Raw genomic sequence first — 24,630 nt, 5'->3', positions numbered from 1 at the left:
AAATGGCGCCATACTATGACACCTACACAGAATTTTGAAAAAAGCAGACCTCTTTATTCCCAATACCTTTCAAGGTTATTGGTCTGTGGTATTTCTCCAAAACAAACATGATACCATCTCAGACCACACAATTTTACCTTGAGAGAGAGGAGCAATAACACAAGCATTACATCTCTCTTTATTGCCCTGATCAAATCCAGCTAAAGGGACCTACCCTAAGTTATTCCACTTCACATGAAGCACCAATATCCAAGGAGGGCCCAGCAACTGAACCAAACAAACCACTTCTGACCAGACATCTCCATTGGAAATTAGATGAACATAATGGAAATGACACAGTGATATGATAGCAATCTCACCATATTACCAATGTAACTATAATGATTTGAGGTACATCTAACTTCAATGTAACAGAATAACATATAAAATATAGTAAAATAATCTAGATAAAATCTCCATGATTATACACAGCCAATCAAAATCAAATGAGAGTACAACATTAACATGAAATGTGTGCAAGTATAAAACAAAATTGAAAACTATACCAAAAAATCCCAACTTTTTTACAATAAACAGGAAAACACAGAATTAATTCACCCAGAAGTGTATACCCCTTTACAAGCACTTTTTTTTCCAAAATTTATTGATTCTATAGTACAACACATGATAGCTACGCATTGGAAAACGTACAAGGTCTGGATATCCTAAGTCTACACAATTTATCATCACACAAAAGCTCTCAAAATCTGCTTCAGTCCTGGTTCTTTACCTAAACCTATGGCACCACTACAGGCATTGGCTTTAAGCCCAATATACATATGAGTCTCCAACCATTTGTAAAACAGCTCTTGGAATATTAGGTGAGTAAATAATGCTACTTCTATTATATTTGTCAGATAGTGGGTACATGAAGAATTTGGAAAAAAAGATAGCGAGCTATGTGAAACTTACTAGATAAGACTTTTGAACATAACAACACAAGAATTGTTATCTTCAAATAAAGGCCTCCTCCTCCCCTTCAGCCTTTCCTCTCCATCTCCAAAATTGGTGTCTTTACCAATTCTTTGCGTTACTTATTATAAAAATCAGCAGACAGCAAAGTTCCCATAGCCTAAGACCTCATCATCCAGGAAACCAGTCAGTCCAGAATTCTTAAAAAAATAGTTTCAAATCCCTGCCTATGAGATATCACATACTACTCTGGGACAAATAAGTAGAGACTGGTGGCAAATGTAATCAAAAAACAAGTCCCTATGGAGTCACTGGCTTCAGAGACTAAAATAACATAATGAACACCATCATGTAAAATAAACTTATATGACTTCCTAACAAGCAAATGGTGCCATACCACGACACCTACATGGAATTTTGAAAAAAAAATATGTCTCTATTCCCAATACCTTTCTATGGGATACTTACTAGATAAGACTTTTGAACATAACAACAAAGGAATTGTTATCTTCAAATAAAGGCCTCCTCCTCCCCTTCAGCCTTGCCTCTCCATCTCCAATATTGGTGTCTTTACCAATCTTATGTGTCACTTATTGTAAATAGCAGCAAATACTAAAGTTCCTATAGCCTAGGACCTCATAATTCGGAAATCCAGTCAGTACAGAATTCTTAAAAAAATAGTTTCAAACCCCTGGCTATCAGATATCACATACTACTCTGGTACACAGAAGTAGAGACTGGTGACAAATTTACCAAAACCAAGTCCCTGTGGAGTCACTGGTTTCAAAGACTAAAAAAAACACAGTGAACACCATCACTTAAATCAAATCAGATGACTTCCTAACCAGCAAATGGCGCCATACTATGACACCTACACAGAATTTTGAAAAAAGCAGACCTCTTTATTCCCAATACCTTTCAAGGTTATTGGTCTGTGGTATTTCTCCAAAACAAACATGATACCATCTCAGACCACACAATTTTACCTTGAGAGAGAGGAGCAATAACATAAGCATTACATCTCTCTTTATTGCCCTGACCAAATCCAGCTAAAGGGACCTACCCTAAGTTATTCCACTTCACATGAAGCACCAATATCCAAGGAGGGCCCAGCAACTGAACCAAACAAACCACTTCTGACCAGACATCTCCATTGGAAATTAGATGAACATAATGGAAATGACACAGTGATATGATAGCAATCTCACCATATTACCAATGTAACTATAATGATTTGAGGTACATCTAACTTCAATGTAACAGAATAACATATAAAATATAGTAAAATAATCTAGATAAAATCTCCATGATTATACACAGCCAATCAAAATCAAATGAGAGTACAACATTAACATGAAATGTGTGCAAGTATAAAACAAAATTGAAAACTATACCAAAAAATCCCAACTTTTTTACAGTAAACAGGAAAACACAGAATTAATTCACCCAGAAGTGTATATACCCCTTTACAAGCACTTTTTTTTACAAAATGTATTGATTTTATAGTACAACACATGATAGCTATGCATTGGAAAACGTACAAGGTCTGGATATCCTAAGTCTACACAATTTATCATCACACAAAAGCTCTCAAAATCTGCTTCAGTCCTGGTTCTTTATCTAAACCTATGGCACCACTACAGGCATTGGCTTTAAGCCCAATATACATATGAGTCTCCAACCATTTGTAAAACAGCTCTTGGAATATTAGGTGAGTAAATAATGCTACTTCTATTATATTTGTCAGATAGTGGGTACATGAAGAATTTGGAAAAAAAGATAGCGAGCTATGGGAAACTTACTAGATAAGACTTTTGAACACAACAACACAAGAATTGTTATCTTCAAATAAAGGCCTCCTCCTCCCCTTCAGCCTTTCCTCTCCATCTCCAAAATTGGTGTCTTTACCAATTCTTTGCGTTACTTATTATAAAAATAAGCAGACAGTAAAGTTCCCATAGCCTAAGACCTCATCATCCAGGAAACCAGTCAGTCCAGAATTCTTAAAAAAATAGTTTCAAATCCCTGCCTATGAGATATCACATACTACTCTGGGACAAATAAGTAGAGACTGGTGGCAAATTTAATAAAAAAACAAGTCCCTATGGAGTCACTGGCTTCAAAGACTAAAATAACATAATGAACACCATCATGTAAAATAAACTCATATGACTTCCTAACAAGCAAATGGTGCCATACCACGACACCTACATGGAATTTTGAAAAAAAAATATGTCTCTATTCCCAATACCTTCCTATGGGAAACTTACTAGATAAGACTTTTGAACATAACAACAAAGGATTTGTTATCTTCAAATAAAAGCCTCCTCTTCCTCTTCAGCCTTGCCTCTCCATCTCCAATATTGGTGTCTTTACCAATCTTATGTGTCACTTATTGTAAATAGCAGCAAATACTAAAGTTCCTATAGCCTAGGACCTCATAATCCGGAAATCCAGTCAGTACAGAATTCTTAAAAAAATAGTTTCAAACCCCTGGCTATCAGATATCACATACTACTCTGGTACACAGAAGTAGAGACTGGTGACAAATTTACCAAAACCAAGTCCCTGTGGAGTCACTGGTTTCAAAGACTAAAAAAACACAGTGAACACCATCACTAAAATCAAATCAGATGACTTCCTAACCAGCAAATGGCGCCATACTATGACACCTACACAGAATTTTGAAAAAAGCAGACCTCTTTATTCCCAATACCTTTCAAGGTTATTGGTCTGTGGTATTTCTCCAAAACAAACATGATACCATCTCAGACCACACAATTTTACCTTGAGAGAGAGGAGCAATAACACAAGCATTACATCTCTCTTTATTGCCCTGATCAAATCCAGCTAAAGGGACCTACCCTAAGTTATTCCACTTCACATGAAGCACCAATATCCAAGGAGGGCCCAGCAACTGAACCAAACAAACCACTTCTGACCAGACATCTCCATTGGAAATTAGATGAACATAATGGAAATGACACAGTGATATGATAGCAATCTCACCATATTACCAATGTAACTATAATGATTTGAGGTACATCTAACTTCAATGTAACAGAATAACATATAAAATATAGTAAAATAATCTAGATAAAATCTCCATGATTATACACAGCCAATCAAAATCAAATGAGAGTACAACATTAACATGAAATGTGTGCAAGTATAAAACAAAATTGAAAACTATACCAAAAAATCCCAACTTTTTTACAATAAACAGGAAAACACAGAATTAATTCACCCAGAAGTGTATACCCCTTTACAAGCACTTTTTTTTCCAAAATTTATTGATTCTATAGTACAACACATGATAGCTACGCATTGGAAAACGTACAAGGTCTGGATATCCTAAGTCTACACAATTTATCATCACACAAAAGCTCTCAAAATCTGCTTCAGTCCTGGTTCTTTACCTAAACCTATGGCACCACTACAGGCATTGGCTTTAAGCCCAATATACATATGAGTCTCCAACCATTTGTAAAACAGCTCTTGGAATATTAGGTGAGTAAATAATGCTACTTCTATTATATTTGTCAGATAGTGGGTACATGAAGAATTTGGAAAAAAAGATAGCGAGCTATGGGAAACTTACTAGATAAGACTTTTGAACATAACAACACAAGAATTGTTATCTTCAAATAAAGGCCTCCTCCTCCCCTTCAGCCTTTCCTCTCCATCTCCAAAATTGGTGTCTTTACCAATTCTTTGCGTTACTTATTATAAAAATCAGTAGACAGTAAAGTTCCCATAGCCTAAGACCTCATCATCCAGGAAACCAGTCAGTCCAGAATTCTTAAAAAAATAGTTTCAAATCCCTGCCTATGAGATATCACATACTACTCTGGGACAAATAAGTAGAGACTGGTGGCAAATGTAATCAAAAAACAAGTCCCTATGGAGTCACTGGCTTCAAAGACTAAAATAACATAATGAACACAATCATGTAAAATAAACTCATATGACTTCCTAACAAGCAAATGGTGCCATACCACGACACCTACATGGAATTTTGAAAAAAAAAATATGTCTCTATTCCCAATACCTTCCTATGGGAAACTTACTAGATAAGACTTTTGAACATAACAACACAAGAATTGTTATCTTCAAATAAAGGCCTCCTCCTCCCCTTCAGCCTTGCCTCTCCATCTCCAAAATTGGTGTCTTTACCAATCTTATGTGTCACTTATTGTAAATAGCAGCAAATACTAAAGTTCCTATAGCCTAGGACCTCATAATCCGGAAATCCAGTCAGTACAGAATTCTTAAAAAAATAGTTTCATACCACTGGCAATCAGATATCACATACTACTCTGGTACACAGAAGTAGAGACTGGTGACAAATTTACCAAAACCAAGTCCCTGTGGAATCACTGGTTTCAAAGACTAAAAAAAACAGTGAACACCATCACTAAAATCAAATCAGATGACTTCCTAACCAGCAAATGGCGCCATACTATGACACCTACACAGAATTTTGAAAAAAGCAGACCTCTTTATTCCCAATACCTTTCAAGGTTATTGGTCTGTGGTATTTCTCCAAAACAAACATGATACCATCTCAGACCACAAAATTTTACCTTGAGAGAGATGAGCAATAACATAAGCATTACATCTCTCTTTATTGCCCTGACCAAATCCAGCTAAAGGGACCTACCCTAAGTTATCCCACTTCACATGAAGCACCAATATCCAAGGAGGGCCCAGCAACTGAACCAAACAAACCATTTCTGACCAGACATCTCCATTGGAAATTAGATGAACATAATGGAAATGACACAGTGATATGATAGCAATCTCACCATATTACCAATGTAACTATAATGATTTGAGGTACATCTAACTTCAATGTAACAGAATAACATATAAAATATAGTAAAAGAATCTAGATAAAATCTCCATGATTATACACAGCCAATCAAAATCAAATAAGAGTACAACATTAAAATGAAATGTGTGTAAGCATAAAACAAAATTGAAAACTATACCAAAAAATCCCAACTTTTTTACAGTAAACAGGAAAACACAGAATTAATTCACCCAGAAGTGTATACCCCTTTACAAGCACTTTTTTTTTTACAAAATGTATTGATTCTATAGTACAACACATGATAGCTACGCATTGGAAAACGTACAAGGTCTGGATATCCTAAGTCTACACAATTTATCATCACACAAAAGCTCTCAAAATCTGCTTCAGTCCTGGTTCTTTATCTAAACCTATGGCACCACTACAGGCATTGGCTTTAAGCCCAATATACATATGAGTCTCCAACCATTTGTAAAACAGCTCTTGGTATATTAGGTGAGTAAATAATGCTACTTCAATTATATTTGTCAGATAGTGGGTACATGAAGAATTTGGAAAAAATGATAGCGAGCTATGGGAAACTTACTAGATAAGACTTTTGAACATAACAACACAAGAATTGTTATCTTCAAATAAAGGCCTCCTCCTCCCCTTCAGCCTTTCCTCTCCATCTCCAAAATTGGTGTCTTTACCAATTCTTTGCGTTACTTATTATAAAAATCAGCAGACAGTAAAGTTCCCATAGCCTAAGACCTCATCATCCAGGAATCCAGTCAGTCCAGAATTCTTAAAAAAAATAGTTTCAAATCCCTGCCTATGAGATATCACATACTACTCTGGGACAAATAAGTAGAGACTGGTGGCAAATATAATCAAAAAACAAGTCCCTATGGAGTCACTGGCTTCAAAGACTAAAATAACATAATGAACACCATCATGTAAAATAAACTCATATGACTTCCTAACAAGCAAATGGTGCCATACCACGACACCTACATGGAATTTTGAAAAAAAAATATGTCTCTATTCCCAATACTTTCCTATGGGAAACTTACTAGATAAGACTTTTGAACATAACAACACAAGAATTGTTATCTTCAAATAAAGGCCTCCTCCTCCCCTTCAGCCTTGCCTCTCCATCTCCAAAATTGGTGTCTTTACCAATCTTATGTGTCACTTATTGTAAATAGCAGCAAATACTAAAGTTCCTATAGCCTAGGACCTCATAATCCGGAAATCCAGTCAGTACAGAATTCTTTAAAAAATAGTTTCAAACCCCTGGCTATCAGATATCACATACTACTCTGGTACACAGAAGTAGAGACTGGTGACAAATTTACCAAAACCAAGTCCCTGTGGAGTCACTGGTTTCAAAGACTAAAAAAACACAGTGAACACCATCACTAAAATCAAATCAGATGACTTCCTAACCAGCAAATGGCGCCATACTATGACATCTACACAGAATTTTGAAAAAAGCAGAAATCTTTATTCCCAATACCTTTCAAGGTTATTGGTCTGTGGTATTTCTCCAAAACAAACCTGATACCATCTCAGACCACACAATTTTACCTTGAGAGAGAGGAGCAATAACATAAGCATTACATCTCTCTTTATTGCCCTGACCAAATCCAGCTAAAGGGACCTACCCTAAGTTATTCCACTTCACATGAAGCACCAATATCCAAGGAGGGCCCAGCAACTGAACCAAACAAACCACTTCTGACCAGACATCTCCATTGGAAATTAGATGAACATAATGGAAATGACACAGTGATATGATAGCAATCTCACCATATTACCAATGTAACTATAATGATTTGAGGTACATCTAACTTCAATGTAACAGAATAACATATAAAATATAGTAAAATAATCTAGATAAAATCTCCATGATTATACACAGCCAATCAAAATCAAATAAGAGTACAACATTAACATGAAATGTGTGTAAGCATAAAACAAAATTGAAAACTATACCAAAAAATCCCAACTTTTTTACAGTAAACAGGAAAACACAGAATTAATTCACCCAGAAGTGTATACCCATTTACAAGCACTTTTTTTTACAAAATGTATTGATTCTATAGTACAACACATGATAGCTACGCATTGGAAAACGTACAAGGTCTGGATATCCTAAGTCTACACAATTTATCATCACACAAAAGCTCTCAAAATCTGCTTCAGTCCTGGTTCTTTATCTAAACCTATGGCACCAGTACAGGCATTGGCTATAAGCCCAATATACATATGAGTCTCCAACCATTTGTAAAAAAGCTCTTGGTATATTAGGTGAGTAAATAATGCTACTTCAATTATATTTGTCAGATAGTGGGTACATGAAGAATTTGGAAAAAAAAGATAGCGAGCTATGGGAAACTTACTAGATAAGACTTTTGAACATAACAGCACAAGAATTGTTACCTTCAAATAAAGGCCTCCTCCTCCCCTTCAGCCTTTCCTCTCCATCTCCAAAATTGGTGTCTTTACCAATTCTTTGCGTTACTTATTATAAAAATCAGCAGACAGTAAAGTTCCCATAGCCTAAGACCTCATCATCCAGGAAACCAGTCAGTCCAGAATTCTTAAAAAAATAGTTTCAAATCCCTGCCTATGAGATATCACATACTACTCTGGGACAAATAAGTAGAGACTGGTGGCAAATTTAATCAAAAAACAAGTCCCTATGGAGTCACTGGCTTCAAAGACTAAAATAACATAATGAACACCATCATGTAAAATAAACTCATATGACTTCCTAACAAGCAAATGGTGCCATACCACGACACCTACATGGAATTTTGAAAATAAAAATATGTCTCTATTGCCAATACCTTCCTATGGGAAACTTACTAGATAAGACTTTTGAACATAACAACACAAGAATTGTTATCTTCAAATAAAGGCCTCCTCCTCCCCTTCAGCCTTGCCTCTCCATCTCCAAAATTGGTGTCTTTACCAATCTTATGTGTCACTTATTGTAAATAGCAGCAAATACTAAAGTTCCTATAGCCTAGGACCTCATAATCCGGAAATCCAGTCAGTACAGAATTCTTAAAAAAATAGTTTCAAACCCTTGGCTATCAGATATCACATACTACTCTGGTACACAGAAGTAGAGACTGGTGACAAATTTACCAAAACCAAGTCCCTGTGGAGTCACTGGTTTCAAAGACTAAAAAAAAACAGTGAACACCATCACTAAAATCAAATCAGATGACTTCCTAACCAGCAAATGGCGCCATACTATGACACCTACACAGAATTTTGAAAAAAGCAGACCTCTTTATTCCCAATACCTTTCAAGGTTATTGGTCTGTGGTATTTCCCAAAAACAAACATGATACCATCTCAGACCACACAATTTTACTTTGAGAGAGAGGAGCAATAACATAAGCATTACATCTCTCTTTATTGCCCTGACCAAATCCAGCTAAAGGGACCTACCCTAAGTTATTCCACTTCACATGAAGCACCAATATCCAAGGAGGTCCCAGCAACTGAACCAAACAAACCACTTCTGACCAGACATCTCCATTGGAAATTAGATGAACATAATGGAAATGACACAGTGATATGATAGCAATCTCACCATATTACCAATATAACTATAATGATTTGAGGTACATCTAACTTCAATGTAACAGAATAACATATAAAATATAGTAAAATAATCTAGATAAAATCTCCATGATTATACACAGCCAATCAAAATCAAATGAGAGTACAACATTAACATGAAATGTGTGCAAGTATAAAACAAAATTGAAAACTATACCAAAAAATCCCAACTTTTTTACAGTAAACAGGAAAACAGAATTAATTCACCCAGAAGTGTATACCCCTTTACAAGCACTTTTTTTTTTTACAAAATGTATCGATTCTATAGTACAACACATGATAGCTATGCATTGGAAAACGTACAAGGTCTGGATATCCTAAGTCTACACAATTTATCATCACACAAAAGCTCTCAAAATCTGCTTCAGTCCTGGTTCTTTATCTAAACCTATGGCCCCACTACAGGCATTGGCTTTAAGCCCAATATACATATGAGTCTCCAACCATTTGTAAAACAGCTCTTGGAATATTAGGTGAGTAAATAATGCTACTTCAATTATATTTGTCAGATAGTGGGTACATGAAGAATTTGGAAAAAAAGATAGCGAGCTATGGGAAACTTACTAGATAAGACTTTTGAACATAACAACACAAGAATTGTTATCTTCAAATAAAGGCCTCCTCCTCCCCTTCAGCCTTTCCTCTCCATCTCCAAAATTGGTGTCTTTACCAATTCTTTGCGTTACTTATTATAAAAATCAGCAGACAGTAAATATCCCATAGCCTAAGACCTCATCATCCAGGAAACCAGTCAGTCCAGAATTCTTAAAAAAATAGTTTCAAATCCCTGCCTATGAGATATCACATACTACTCTGGGACAAATAAGTAGAGACTGGTGGCAAATTTAATCAAAAAACAAGTCCCTATGGAGTTACTGGCTTTAAAGACTAAAATAACATAATGAACACCATCATGTAAAATAAATTCATATGACTTCCTAACATGCAAATGGTGCCATACCACGACACCTACATGGAATTTTGAAAAAAAAAAATGTCTCTATTCCCAATACCTTCCTATGGGAAACTTACTAGGTAAGACTTTTGAACATAACAACACAATAATTGTTATGTTCAAATGAAGGCCTCCTCCTCCCCTTCAGCCTTGCCTTTCCATCTCCAAAATTGGTGTCTTTACCAATCTTTTGTGTCACTTATTGTAAATAGCAGCAAATACTAAAGTTCCTATAGCCTAGGACCTCATAATCCGGAAATCCAGTCAGTACAGAATTCTTAAAAAAATAGTTTCAAACCCCTGGCTATCAGATATCACATACTACTCTGGTACACAGAAGTAGAGACTGGTGACAAATTTACCAAAACCAAGTCCCTGTGGAGTCACTGGTTTCAAAGATTAAAAAAACACAGTGAACACCATCACTAAAATCAAATCAGATGACTTCCTAACCAGCAAATGGCGCCATACTATGACACCTACACAGAATTTTGAAAAAAGCAGACCTCTTTATTCCCAATACCTTTCAAGGTTATTGGTCTGTAGTATTTCTCCAAAACAAACATGATACCATCTCAGACCACACAATTTTACCTTGAGAGAGAGGAGCAATAACATAAGCATTACATCTCTCTTTATTGCCCTGACCAAATCTAGCTAAAGGGACCTACCCTAAGTTATTCCACTTCACATGAAGCACCAATATCCAAGGAGGGCCCAGCAACTGAACCAAACAAACCACTTCTGACCAGACATCTCCATTGGAAATTAGATGAACATAATGGAAATGACACAGTGATATGATAGCAATCTCACCATATTACCAATGTAACTATAATGATTTGAGGTACATCTAACTTCAATGTAACAGAATAACATATAAAATATAGTAAAATAATCTAGATAAAATCTCCATGATTATACACAGCCAATCAAAATCAAATGAGAGTACAACATTAACATGAAATGTGTGCAAGTATAAAACAAAATTGAAAACTATACCAACAAATCCCAACTTTTTTACAGTAAACAGGAAAACATTAATTCACCCAGAAGTGTATACCCCTTTACAAGCACTTTTTTTTTTACAAAATGTATTGATTCTATAGTACAACACATGATAGCTACGCATTGGAAAACGTACAAGGTCTGGATATCCTAAGTCTACACGATTTATCATCACACAAAAGCTCTCAAAATCTGCTTCAGTCCTGGTTCTTTATCTAAACCTATGGCACCACTACAGGCATTGGCTTTTAGCCCAATATACATATGAGTCTCCAACCATTTGTAAAACAGCTCTTGGAATATTAGGTGAGTAAATAATGCTACTTCTATTATAATTGTCAGATAGTGGGTACATGAAGAATTTGGAAAAAAAGATAGCGAGCTATGGGAAACTTACTAGATAAGACTTTTGAACATAACAACACAAGAATTGTTATCTTCAAATAAAGGCCTCCTCCTCCCCTTCAGCCTTTCCTCTCCATCTCCAAAATTGGTGTCTTTACCAATTCTTTACGTTACTTATTATAAAAATCAGCAGACAGTAAAGTTCCCATAGCCTAAGACCTCATCATCCAGGAAACCAGTCAGTCCAGAATTCTTAAAAAAATAGTTTCAAATCCCTGCCTATGAGATATCACATACTACTCTGGGACAAATAAGTAGAGACTGGTGGCAAATTTAATCAAAAAACAAGTCCCTATGGAGTCACTGGCTTTAAAGACTAAAATAACATAATGAACACCATCATGTAAAATAAATTCATATGACTTCCTAACATGCAAATGGTGCCATACCACGACACCTACATGGAATTTTGAAAAAAAAATATATCTCTATTCCCAATACATTCCTATGGGAAACTTACTAGATAAGACTTTTGAACATAACAACACAAGAATTGTTATCTTCAAATGAAGGCCTCCTCCTCCCCTTCAGCCTTGCCTCTCCATCTCCAAAATTGGTGTCTTTACCAATCTTATGTGTCACTTATTGTAAATAGCAGCAAATACTAAAGTTCCTATAGCCTAGGACCTCATAATCCGGAAATGCAGTCAGTACAGAATTCTTAAAAAAAATTGTTTCAAACCCCTGGCTATCAGATATCACATACTACTCTGGTACACAGAAGTAGAGACTGGTGACAAATTTACCAAAACCAAGTCCCTGTGTAGTCACTGGTTTCAAAGACTAAAAAAACACAGTGAACACCATCACTAAAATCAAATCAGATGACTTCCTAACCAGCAAATGGCGCCATACTATGACACCTACACAGAATTTTGAAAAAAGCAGACCTCTTTATTCACAATACCTTTCAAGGTTATTGGTCTGTAGTATTTCTCCAAAACAAACATGATACCATCTCAGACCACACAATTTTACCTTGAGAAAGAGGAGCAATAACATAAGCATTACATCTCTCTTTATTGCCCTGACCAAATCCAGCTAAAGGGACCTACCCTAAGTTATTCCACTTCACATGAAGCACCAATATCCAAGGAGGGCCCAGCAACTGAACCAAACAAACCACTTCTGACCAGACATCTCCATTGGAAATTAGATGAACATAATGGAAATGACACAGTGATATGATAGCAATCTGACCATATTACCAATTTAACTATAATGATTTGAGGTACATCTAACTTCAATGTAACAGAATAACATATAAAATATAGTAAAAGAATCTAGATAAAATCTCCATGATTATACACAGCCAATCAAAATCAAATGAGAGTACAACATTAACATGAAATGTGTGCAAATATAAAACAAAATTGAAAACTATACCAAAAAATCACAACTTTTTTACAATAAACAGGAAAACACAGAATTAATTCACCCAGAAGTGTATACCCCTTTACAAGCACTTTTTTTTCCAAAATGTATTGATTCTATAGTACAACACATGATAGCTACGCATTGGAAAACGCACAAGAACTGGATATCCTAAGTCTACACAATTTATCATCACACAAAAGCTCTCAAAATCTGCTTCAGTCCTGGTTCTTTATCTAAACCTATGGCACCACTACAGGCATTGGCTTTAAGCCCAATATACATATGAGTCTCCAACCATTTGTAAAACAGCTCTTGGTATATTAGGTGAGTAAATAATGCTACTTCTATTATATTTGTCAGATAGTGGGTACATGAAGAATTTGGAAAAAAAGATAGCGAGCTATGGGAAACTTACTAGATAAGACTTTTGAACATAACAACACAAGAATTGTTATCTTCAAATAAAGGCCTCCTCTTCCCCTTCAGCCTTTCCTCTCCATCTCCAAAATTGGTGTCTTTACCAATTCTTTGCGTTACTTATTATAAAAATCAGTAGACAGTAAAGTTCCCATAGCCTAAGACCTCATCATCCAGGAAACCAGTCAGTCCAGAATTCTTAAAAAAATAGTTTCAAATCCCTGCCTATGAGATATCACATACTACTCTGGGAAAAATAAGTAGAGACTGGTGGCAAATTTAATCAAAAAACAAGTCCCTATGGAGTCACTGGCTTCAAAGACTAAAATAACATAATGAACACCATCATGTAAAATAAACTCATATGACTTCCTAACAAGAAAAGGGTGCCATACCACGACACCTACATGGAATTTTGAAAAAAAAATATGTCTCTATTTCCAATACCTTCCTATGGTAAACTTACTAGATAAGACTTTTGAACATAACAACACAAGAATTGTTATCTTCAAATAAAGTCCTCCTCCTCCCCTTCAGCCTTGCCTCTCCATCTCCAAAATTGGTGTCTTTACCAATCTTATGTGTCACTTATTGTAAATAGCAGCAAATACTAAAGTTCCTATAGCCTAGGACCTCATAATCCGGAAATCCAGTCAGTACAGAATTCTTAAATAAATAGTTTCAAACCCCTGGCTATCAGATATCACATACTACTCTGGTACACAGAAGTAGAGACTGGTGACAAATTTACCAAAACCAAGTCCCTGTGGAGTCACTGGTTTCAAAGACTAAAAAAACACAGTGAACACCATCGCTAAAATCAAATCAGATGACTTCCTAACCAGCAAATGGCGCCATACTATGACACCTACACAGAATTTTGAAAAAAGCAGACCTCTTTATTCCCAATTCCTTTCAAGGTTATTATTCTGTGGTATTTCTCCAAAACAAACATGATACCATCTCAGACCACACAATTTTACCGTGAGAGAGAGGAGCAATAACATAAGCATTACATCTCTCTTTATTGCCCTGACCAAATCCAGCTAAAGGGACCTACCCTAAGTTATTCCACTTCACATGAAGCACCAATATCCAAGGAGGGCCCAGCAACTGAACCAAACAAACCACTTCTGACCAGACATCTCCATTGGAAATTAGATGAACATAATGGAAATGACACAGTGATATGATAGCAATCTCACCATATTACCAATGTAACTATAATGATTTGAGGTACATTTAACTTCAATGTAACAGAATAACATATAAAATATAGTAAAAGAATCTAGATAAAATCTCCATGATTATACACAGCCAATCAAAATCAAATGAGAGTACAACATTAACATGAAATGTGTGTAAGTATAAAACAAAATTGAAAACTATACCAAAAAATCCCAACTTTTTTACAGTAAACAGGAAAACACAGAATAAATTCACCCAGAAGTGTATACCCCTTTACAAGCACTAAAAAATGTATTTATTCTATAGTACAACACATGATAGCTACGCATTGGAAAACGTACAAGGTCTGGATATCCTAAGTCTACACAATTTATCATCACACAAAAGCTCTCAAAATCTGCTTCAGTCCTGGTTCTTTATCTAAACCTATGGCACCACTACAGGCATTGGCTTTAAGCCCAATATACATATGAGTCTCCAACCATTTGTAAAACAGCTCTTGGTATATTAGGTGAGTAAATAATGCTACTTCTATTATATTTGTCAGATAGTGGGTACATGAAAAATTTGGAAAAAAAGATAGCGAGCTATGGGAAACTTACTAGATAAGACTTTTGAACATAACAACACAAGAATTGTTATCTTCAAATAAAATCCTCCTCCTCCCCTTCAGCCTTTCCTCTCCATCTCAAAAATTGGTGTCTTTACCAATTCTTTGCGTTACTTATTATAAAAATCAGCAGACAGTAAAGTTCCCATAGCCTAAGACCTCATCATCCAGGAAACCAGTCAGTCCAGAATTCTTAAAAAAATAGTTTCAAATCCCTGCCTATGAGATATCACATACTACTCTGGGAAAAATAAGTAGAGACTGGTGGCAAATTTAATCAAAAAACAAGTCCCTATGGAGTCACTCGCTTCAAAGACTAAAATAACATAATGAACACCATCATGTAAAATAAACTCATATGACTTCCTAACAAGCAAGTGGTGCCATACCACGACACCTACATGGAATTTTGAAAAAAAAATATTTCCCTATTCCCAATACCTTCCTATGGGAAACTTACTAGATAAGACTTTTGAACATAACAACACAAGAATTGTTATCTTCAAATAAAGGCCTCCTCCTCCCCTTCAGCCTTGCCTCTCCATCTCCAAAATTGGTGTCTTTACCAATCTTATGTGTCACTTATTGTAAATAGCAGCAAATACTAAATTTCCTATAGCCTATGACCTCATAATGCGGAAATCCAGTCAGTACAGAATTCTTAAAAAAATAGTTTCAAACCCCTGGCTATCAGATATCACATACTACTCTGGTACACAGAAGTAGAGACTGGTGACAAATTTACCAAAACCAAGTCGCTGTGGAGTCACTGGTTTCAAAGACTAAAAAAACACAGTGAACACAATCACTAAAATCAAATCAGGTGACTTCCTAACCAGCAAATGGCGCCATACTATGACACCTACACAGAATTTTGAAAAAAGCAGACCTCTTTATTCCCAATACATTTCAAGGTTATTGGTCTGTGGTATTTCTCCAAAACAAACATGATACCATCTCAGACCACACAATTTTACCTTGAGAGAGAGGAGCAATAACATAGGCATTACATCTCTCTTTATTGCCCTGACCAAATCCAGCTAAAGGGACCTACCCTAAGTTAATCCGCTTCACATGAAGCACCAATATCCAAGGAGGGCCCAGCAACTGAACCAAACAAACCACTTCTGACCAGACATCTCCATTGGAAATTAGATGAACATAATGGAAATGACACAGTGATATGATAGCAATCTCACCATATTACCAATGTAACTATAATGATTTGAGGTTCATTTAACTTCAATGTAACAGAATAACATATAAAATATAGTAAAAGAATCTAGATAAAATCTCCATGATTATACACAGCCAATCAAAATCAAATGAGAGTACAACATTAACATGAAATGTGTGCAAGTATAAAACAAAATTGAAAACTATACCAAAAAATTTCCAACTTTTTTACAATAAACAGGAAAACACAGAATTAATTCACCCAGAAGTGTATACCCCTTTACAAGCACTTTTTTTTTTACAAAATGTATTGATTCTATAGTACAACAAATGATAGCTACGCATTGGAAAACGTACAAGGTCTGGATATCCTAAGTCTACACAATTTATCATCACACAAAAGCTCTCAAAATCTGCTTCAGTCCTGGTTCTTTATCTAAACCTATGGCACCACTACAGGCATTGGCTTTAAGCCCAATATACATATGAGTCTCCAACCATTTGTAAAACAGCTCTTGGTATATTAGGTGAGTAAATAATGCTACTTCTATTATATTTGTCAGATAGTGGGTACATGAAGAATTTGGAAAAAAAGATAGCGAGCTATGGGAAACTTACTAGATAAGACTTTTGAACATAACAACACAAGAATTGTTATCTTCAAATAAAATCCTCCTCCTCCCCTTCAGCCTTTCCTCTCCATCTCAAAAATTGGTGTCTTTACCAATTCTTTGCGTTACTTATTATAAAAATCAGCAGACAGTAAAGTTCCCATAGCCTAAGACCTCATCATCCAGGAAACCAGTCAGTCCAGAATTCTTAAAAAAATAGTTTCAAATCCCTGCCTATGAGATATCACATACTACTCTGGGACAAATAAGTAGAGACTGGTGGCAAATTTAATAAAAAAACAAGCCCCTATGGAGTCACTGGCTTCAAAGACTAAAATAACATAATGAACACCATCATGTAAAATAAACTCATATGACTTCCTAACAAGCAAATGGTGCCATACCACGACACCTACATGGAATTTTGAAAAAAAAATATGTCTCTATTCCCAATACCTTCCTATGGGAAACTTACTAGATAAGACTTTTGAACATAACAACACAAGAATTGTTATGTTCAAATAAAGGCCTCCTCCTCCCCTTCAGCCTTGCCTCTCCATCTCCAAAATTTGTGTCTTTACCAATCTTTTGTGTCACTTATTGTAAATAGCAGCAAATACTAAAGTTCCTATAGCCTAGGACCTCATAATCCGGAAATCCAGTCAGTACAGAATTCTTAAAAAAATAGTTTCAAACCCCTGGTTATCAGATATCACATACTACTCTGGTACACAGAAGTAGAGACTGGTGACAAATTTACCAAAACCAAGACCCTGTGGAGTCACTGGTTTCAAAGACTAAAAAAACACAGTGAACACCATCACTAAAATCAAATCAGATGACTTCCTAACCAGCAAATGGCGCCATACTATGACACCTACACAGAATTTTGAAAAAAGCAGACCTCTTTATTCCCAATACCTTTCAAGGTTATTGGTCTGTGGTATTTTTCCAAAACAAACCTGATACCATCTCAGACCACACAATTTTACCTTGAGAGAGAGGAGCAATAACATAAGCATTACATCTCTCTTTATTGCCCTGACCAAATCCAGCTAAAGGGACCTACCCTAAGTTATTCCACTTCACATGAAGCACCAATATCCAAGGAGGGCCCAGCAACTGAACCAAACAAACCACTTCTGACCAGACATCTCCATTGGAAAAAAGATGAACATAATGGAAATGACACAGTGATATGATAGCAATCTCACCATATTACCAATGTAACTATAATGATTTGAGGTACATCTAACTTCAATGTAACAGAATAACATATAAAATATAGTAAAAGAATCTAGATAAAATCTCCATGATTATACACAGCCAATCAAAATCAAATAAGAGTACAACATTAACATGAAATGTGTGTAAGCATAAAACAAAATTGAAAACTATACCAAAAAATCCCAACTTTTTTACAGTAAACAGGAAAACACAGAATTAATTCACCCAGAAGTGTATACCCCTTTACAAGCACTTTTTTTTACAAAATGTATTGATTCTATAGTACAACACATGATAGCTACGCATTGGAAAACGTACAAGGTCTGGATATTCTAAGTCTACACAATTTATCATCACACAAAAGCTCTCAAAATCTGCTTCAGTCCTGGTTCTTTATCTAAACCTATGGCACCACTACAGGCATTGGCTTTAAGCTCAATATACATATGAGTCTCCAACCATTTGTAAAACAGCTCTTGGAATATTAGGTGAGTAAATAATGCTACTTCTATTATATTTGTCAGACAGTGGGTACATGAAGAATTTGGAAAAAAAGATAGCGAGCTATGGGAAACTTACTAGATAAGACTTTTAAACATAACAACACAAAAATTGTTATCTTCAAATAAAGGCCTCCTCCTCCCCTTCAGCCTTTCCTCTCCATCTCCAAAATTGGTGTCTTTACCAATTCTTTGCGTTACTTATTATAAAAATCAGCAGACAGTAAAGTTCCCATAGCCTAAGACCTCATCATCCAGGAAACCAGTCAGTCCAGAATTCTTAAAAAAATAGTTTCAAATCCCTGCCTATGAGATATCACATACTACTCTGGGACAAATAAGTAGAGACTGGTGGCAAATTTAATCAAAAAACAAGCCCCTATGGAGTCACTGGCTTCAAAGACTAAAATAACATAATGAACACAATCATGTAAAATAAACTCATATGACTTCCTAACAAGCAAATGGTGCCATACCACGACACCTACATGGAATTTTGAAAAAAAAATATGTCTCTATTCCCAATACCTTCCTATGGGAAACTTACTAGATAAGACTTTTGAACATAACAACACAAGAATTGTTATCTTCAAATAAAGGCCTCCTCCTCCCCTTCAGCCTTGCCTCTCCATCTCCAAAATTGGTGTCTTTACCAATCTTATGTGTCACTTATTGTAAATAGCAGCAAATACTAAAGTTCCTATAGCCTAGGACCTCATAATCCGGAAATCCAGTCAGTACAGAATTCTTAAATAAATAGTTTCAAACCCCTGGCTATCAGATATCACATACTACTCTGGTACACAGAAGTAGAGACTGGTGACAAATTTACCAAAACCAAGTCCCTGTGGAGTCACTGGTTTCAAAGACTAAAAAAACACAGTGAACATCATCACTAAAATCAAATCAGATGACTTCCTAACCAGCAAATGGCGCCATACTATGACACCTACACAGAATTTTGAAAAAAGCAGACCTTTTTATTCCCAATACCTTTAAAGGTTATTGGTCTGTGGTATTTCTCCAAAACAAACATGATACCATCTCAGATCACACAATTTTACCTTGAAGAGAGAGGAGCAATAACATAAGCATTACATCTCTCTTTATTGCCCTGACCAAATCCAGCTAAAGGGACCTACCCTAAGTTATTCCACTTCACATGAAGCACCAATATCCAAGGAGGGCCCAGCAACTGAACCAAACAAACCACTTCTGACCAGACATCTCCATTGGAAATTAGATGAACATAATGGAAATGACACAGTGATATTATAGCAATCTCACCATATTACCAATGTAACTATAATGATTTGAGGTACATCTAACTTCAATGTAACAGAATAACATATAAAATATAGTAAAAGAATCTAGATAAAGTCTCCATGATTACACACAGCCAATCAAAATCAAATTAGAGTACAACATTAACATGAAATGTGTGCAAGTATAAAACAAAATTGAAAACTATACCAAAAAATTTCCAACTTTTTTACAATAAACAGGAAAACACAGAATTAATTCACCCAGAAGTGTATACCCCTTTACAAGCACTTTTTTTTACAAAATGTATTGATTCTATAGTACAACACATGATAGCTACGCATTGGAAAACGTACAAGGTCTGGATATCTTAAGTCTACACAATTTATCATCACACAAAAGCTCTCAAAATCTGCTTCAGTCCTGGTTCTTTATCTGAACCTATGGCACCACTACAGGCATTGGCTTTAAGCCCAATATACATATGAGTCTCCAAACATTTGTAAAACAGCTCTTGGAATATTAGGTGAGTAAATAATGCTACTTCTATTATATTTGTCAGATAGTGGGTACATGAAGAATTTGGAAAAAAAGATAGCGAGCTATGGGAAACTTACTAGATAAGACTTTTGAACATAACAACACAAGAATTGTTATCTTCAAATAAAGGCCTCCTCCTCCCCTTCAGCCTTTCCTCTCCATCTCCAAAATTGGTGTCTTTACCAATTCTTTGCGTTACTTATTACAAAAATCAGCAGACAGTAAAGTTCCCATAGCCTAAGACCTCATCATCCAGGAAACCAGTCAGTCCAGAATTCTTAAAAAAATAGTTTCAAATCCCTGCCTATGAGATATCACATACTACTCTGGGACAAATAAGTAGAGACTGGTGGCAAATTTAATCAAAAAACAAGCCCCTATGGAGTCACTGGCTTCAAAGACTAAAATAACATAATGAACACCATCATGTAAAATAAACCCATATGACTTCCTAACAAGCAAATGGTGCCATACCACGACACCTACATGGCATTTTGAAAAAAAAATATGTCTCTATTCCCAATACCTTCCTATGGGAAACTTACTAGATAAGACTTTTGAACATAACAACACAAGAATTGTTATGTTCAAATAAAGGCCTCCTCCTCCCCTTCAGCCTTGCCTCTCCATCTCCAAAATTGGTGTCTTTACCAATCTTATGTGTCACTTATTGTAAATAGCAGCAAATACTAAAGTTCCTATAGCCTAGGACCTCATAATCCGGAAATCCAGTCAGTACAGAATTCTTAAAAAAATAGTTTCAAACCCCTGGCTATCAGATATCACATGCTACTCTGGTACACAGAAGTAGAGACTGGTGACAAATTTACCAAAACCAAGTCCCTGTGGAGTCACTGGTTTCAAAGACTAAAAAAACACAGTGAACACCATCACTAAAATCAAATCAGATGACTTCCTAACCAGCAAATGGCGCCATACTATGACACCTACACAGAATTTTGAAAAAAGCAGACCTCTTTATTCCCAATACCTTTCAAGGTTATTGGTCTGTGGTATTTCTCCAAAACAAACCTGATACCATCTCAGACCACACAATTTTACCTTGAGAGAGAGGAGCAATAACATAAGCATTACATCTCTCTTTATTGCCCTGACCAAATCCAGCTAAAGGGACCTACCCTAAGTTATTCCACTTCACATGAAGCACCAATATCCAAGGAGGGCCCAGCAACTGAACCAAACAAACCACTTCTGACCAGACATCTCCATTGGAAATTAGATGAACATAATGGAAATGACACAGTGATATGATAGCAATCTCACCATATTACCAATGTAACTATAATGATTTGAGGTACATCTAACTTCAATGTAACAGAATAACATATAAAATATAGTAAAAGAATCTAGATAAAATCTCCATGATTATACACAGCCAATCAAAATCAAATAAGAGTACAACATTAACATGAAATGTGTGTAAGCATAAAACAAAATTGAAAACTATACCAAAAAATCCCAACTTTTTTACAGTAAACAGGAAAACACAGAATTAATTCACCCAGAAGTGTATACCCCTTTACAAGCACTTTTTTTTACAAAATGTATTGATTCTATAGTACAACACATGATAGCTACGCATTGGAAAACGTACAAGGTCTGGATATTCTAAGTCTACACAATTTATCATCACACAAAAGCTCTCAAAATCTGCTTCAGTCCTGGTTCTTTATCTAAACCTATGGCACCACTACAGGCATTGGCTTTAAGCCCAATATACATATGAGTCTCCAACCATTTGTAAAACAGCTCTTGGTATATTAGGTGAGTAAATAATGCTACTTCAATTAAATTTGTCAGATAGTGGGTACATGAAGTATTTGGAAAAAAAGATAGCGAGCTATGGGAAACTTACTAGATAAGACTTTTGAACATAACAACACAAGAATTGTTATCTTCAAATAAAGGCCTCCTCCTCCCCTTCAGCCTTTCCTCTCCATCTCCAAAATTGGTGTCTTTACCAATTCTTTGCGTTACTTATTATAAAAATCAGCAGACAGTAAAGTTCCCATAGCCTAAGACCTCATCATCCAGGAAACCAGTCAGTCCAGAATTCTTAAAAAAATAGTTTCAAATCCCTGCCTATGAGATATCACATACTACTCTGGGACAAATAAGTAGAGACTGGTGGCAAATTTAATCAAAAAACAAGCCCCTATGGAGTCACTGGCTTCAAAGACTAAAATAACATAATGAACACCATCATGTAAAATAAACCCATATGACTTCCTAACAAGCAAATGGTGCCATACCACGACACCTACATGGAATTTTGAAAAAAAATATGTCTCTATTCCCAATACCTTCCTATGGGAAACTTACTAGATAAGACTTTTGAACATAACAACACAAGAATTGTTATCTTCAAATAAAGGCCACTTCCTCCCCATCAGCCTTGCCTCTCCATCTCCAAAATTGGTGTCTTTACCAATCTTATGTGTCACTTATTGTAAATAGCAGCAAATACTAAAGTTCCTATAGCCTAGGACCTCATAATCCGGAAATCCAGTCAGTACAGAATTCTTAAAAAAATCGTTTCAAACCCCTGGCTATCAGATATCACATACTACTCTGGTACACAGAAGTAGAGACTGGTGACAAATTTACCAAAACCAAGTCCCTGTGGAGTCACTGGTTTCAAAGACTAAAAAAACACAGTGAACACCATCACTAAAATCAAATCAGATGACTTCCTAACCAGCAAATGGCGCCATACTATGACACCTACACAGAATTTTGAAAAAAGCAGACCTCTTTATTCCCAATACCTTTCAAGGTTATTGGTCTGTGGTATTTCTCCAAAACAAACCTGATACCATCTCAGACCACACAATTTTACCTTGAGAGAGAGGAGCAATAACATAAGCATTACATCTCTCTTTATTGCCCTTACCAAATCCAGCTAAAGGGACCTACCCTAAGTTATTCCACTTCACATGAAGCACCAATATCCAAGGAGGGCCCAGCAACTGAACCAAACAAACCACTTCTGACCAGACATCTCCATTGGAAATTAGATGAACATAATGGAAATGACACAGTGATATGATAGCAATCTCACCATATTACCAATGTAACTATAATGATTTGAGGTACATCTAACTTCAATGTAACAGAATAACATATAAAATATAGTAAAAGAATCTAGATAAAATCTCCATGATTATACACAGCCAATCAAAATCAAATAAGAGTACAACATTAACATGAAATGTGTGTAAGCATAAAACAAAATTGAAAACTATACCAAAAAATCCCAACTTTTTTACAGTAAACAGGAAAACACAGAATTAATTCACCCAGAAGTGTATACCCCTTTGCAAGCACTTTTTTTTACAAAATGTATTGATTCTATAGTACAACACATGATAGCTACGCATTGGAAAACGTACAAGGTCTGGATATCCTAAGTCTACACAATTTATCATCACACAAAAGCTCTCAAAATCTGCTTCAGTCCTGGTTCTTTATCTAAACCTATGGCACCACTACAGGCATTGGCTTTAAGCCCAATATACATATGAGTCTCCAACCATTTGTAAAACAGCTCTTGGTATATTAGGTGAGTAAATAATGCTACGTCAATTATATTTGTCAGATAGTGGGTACATGAAGAATTTGGAAAAAAAGATAGCGAGCTATGGGAAACTTACTAGATAAGACTTTTGAACATAACAACACAAGAATTGTTATCTTCAAATAAAGGCCTCCTCCTCCCCTTCAGCCTTTCCTCTCCATCTCAAAAATTGGTGTCTTTACCAATTCTTTGCGTTACTTATTATAAAAATCAGCAGACAGTAAAGTTCCCATAGCCTAAGACCTCATCATCCAGGAAACCAGTCAGTCCAGAATTCTTAAAAAAATAGTTTCAAATCCCTGCCTATGAGATATCACATACTACTCTGGGACAAATAAGTAGAGACTGGTGGCAAATTTAATAA

Source organism: Rhinoderma darwinii (assembly GCF_050947455.1).
Source record: "Rhinoderma darwinii isolate aRhiDar2 chromosome 2 unlocalized genomic scaffold, aRhiDar2.hap1 SUPER_2_unloc_14, whole genome shotgun sequence".
In the NCBI taxonomy this organism is placed as follows: Eukaryota; Metazoa; Chordata; class Amphibia; order Anura; family Rhinodermatidae; genus Rhinoderma; species Rhinoderma darwinii.
This window is presented reverse-complemented; position numbering follows the sequence as displayed.